Genomic DNA, 2,500 nt, shown 5'->3' on the forward strand with positions numbered 1-2,500 from the left:
ATAAGCTTAAATAATAAACCGCGATAGGTGGACCGCGATATGGCGACAGATTACTGCACCTCTTTCAAAATTGCTATTTTGTTGTTCTATATTTAAGAGATGAGGAATTATGTACATTATTTACATTTGATGGATATTTGTCCTCATCTTGTTTGTTAACACAGCGTTTCGGCTGATATACCCTCCAGCCTTCATCATGTGTCTTGGGGAAATTTCGAACGTGGGTTCTCATTCCTAAGGTATTTTTCGATGTTATTATTATTATTATTCAGGTCACTGCCAGGAATCGAAATCGGAATCTTGGGGTTAGTAGCCCGCGCTCTTAACCACTACGCCATAATAATAATAATAATAATAATAATAATAATAATAATAATAATATCAACAACATCGAAAAATACCTTAGGAATGAGAACTCAGGTTCGAAATTTCGCCAAGACACCTGATGAAGGCTGGAGGGTATATCAGCCGAAACGCTGTGTTAACAACAAACAAGATGAAGACAAATATCCGTCAAATGTAAATAATCTTATTTTGTTTTTCACACATTCACTTGTGTAGGGTGAATTATATAAAACGCCAGAGAAAGAAACCTAACTTTTTCTTGCAATAGATACATCTGAAGTAACATTTTTTCATGAGCCCTTAAATTACTATTGTGGATTCTCAGTTTTGCGTGGACCCTCAAAAGTCTTTCGTGGACTCTGATTTAAAACCACTGGTTTAGAGAATTATACTAATGTTTTAGGGACGGTGTATCTCAAAGCAAATAAAGTTTGCAAATAATAGTGTGTAGTTAGTGTTAAAAACCCATTGAATAGAAAAAGTTGATGACTGCTCGTGGGACACGAACCCACGTCCGTAAACATGCCAGGCGATCTACCATTGAACAAAGATGTGTTGTTGTTTGTTTGACCCCCTACACCATCACATTATTCTTATTATTAACTGCATTCTGAGTTCAAATCCCACCGAGGGCAGCTTTATTTTTCATCGTGTGTCGATAAAATAAATTACTAATCCAATACTCGGATCAATAAGTATCAGCTGTAACCTTCACCCCAAAAATTCCTGGATTTAGCCCGAAGTAAATTGAGGTGTATGCGTGTGGATGGATGGATGGATAGAAATTGATTGATAGATGATAGATAGATAGATAGATGATAGATTGATAGGTAGGTAGGTAGATGGATAGATAGATAGATAGATGGATAGATATAGATATCCTACGTAGATTCTAAGTTGTACAACTTTTTATCTTAATTGTGTGTGTGTCCGTGCGTCTATTTAACTTGAGTGTGTATATGTACGTATATTTATGTGTATATATGTTTAGTGGTGATAGGTGGGTTTACTTCTAAAATGTCTTTATACGTGTCTATGTGTGTGTAAGTATATGTATGTACATACACATGCACACCACACCAACTGCGTGACACCTTTGGCAAGTTTCTTCTGCCATTGTCCCGGGATGACCAAAGCCCGAGGTTACAGTAGAAGTGAATTTGATAGAAGGAAACTATTATGAGACCCCGTCGTACGTATGACCTCGTGCCGTAATTGTAAATGAGTGTCACCGTGAAAAACATGTCCGGCCAGAGGAAATATCACCTTGCTTGGAAACAAGTGAAAGTTGGTGGCAGAAAGGGCATCCGGCCATAGAAAACCTGCTCCAGTGAATCCCGTCTGGTCCATCAATGCAAGCATGGAAAAGTAGACGTTAATACGATGGTTTTACAGAGATACATACGTATATGTATTCTCGTCGCAGCTACCCAAACCTGCATATCAACTAATTCCGTTGTAAAAATAGATCTTGTAAGCTGTTTAGCCCTAAGCTATTCCCGATCGAACAGACCTGTGGTGGAAGCTGTTCCATGCGTGACCACTCCATTGAATTTATTTAGTTTTCTTTATATTCAACCTATGCCCCCTAACATTTTTTGTTCTTTTTAAACTGGTTGGGTGTGATCTAATGGAATTTAGCTGCTGCTTCAACCAAATTGAAGGACCACATATGTGGTCAATGAGGGTTTACGATGTTTGACTGTTTGTATGTTTGTTTTCTTTTAGATTTGAGAGGGTTTTTTTTTATATATATATACTTGTAGTATTCGAGTTGGCCACTAACCTAGAAGCAAGACCCTTTTGCTTTAGTTAAGACAGGTATTGGGGGCTTTCTACGATCGTTTAAACTGGTCGATGTCAGAATATATATGCTTGTTTGTGCTCATGGCTCACTTGTATTTCTGGTGAATAAGTGTTTATGCTTCACTCTTCTGTGTGTCTATACATTCCTGATGCACAGGGTGGCCCGAATGTCACAAAAGGGTCTGAATATTTAATAAATTTATTTTAATTACATTTTTTTTCTATTTGTAATTTAACAGATGTGATTTAATTCCACATCTAACGTACATATATTTCATATATCTATACCCGTAGCCATTATAATTGGTTCGTTACTGGTATATTTATTCAGTTGGTCTGTCGACTTTGC

The 2,500-nt window shown here is 37.1% G+C and overlaps 1 protein-coding gene across 3 annotated transcripts in view; it reads left to right on the forward strand.

Annotated features, from left to right (window-relative positions):
- LOC115219108 (protein yippee-like 1) overlaps nucleotides 1–2,500 on the forward strand; it is an 86,883-nt gene that overhangs the window by 49,523 nt on the left and 34,860 nt on the right. The window lies entirely within an intron of this gene.

The sequence above is a fragment of the Octopus sinensis genome, linkage group LG14 (assembly GCF_006345805.1).
Source record: "Octopus sinensis linkage group LG14, ASM634580v1, whole genome shotgun sequence".
Lineage (NCBI taxonomy): Eukaryota > Metazoa > Mollusca > Cephalopoda > Octopoda > Octopodidae > Octopus > Octopus sinensis.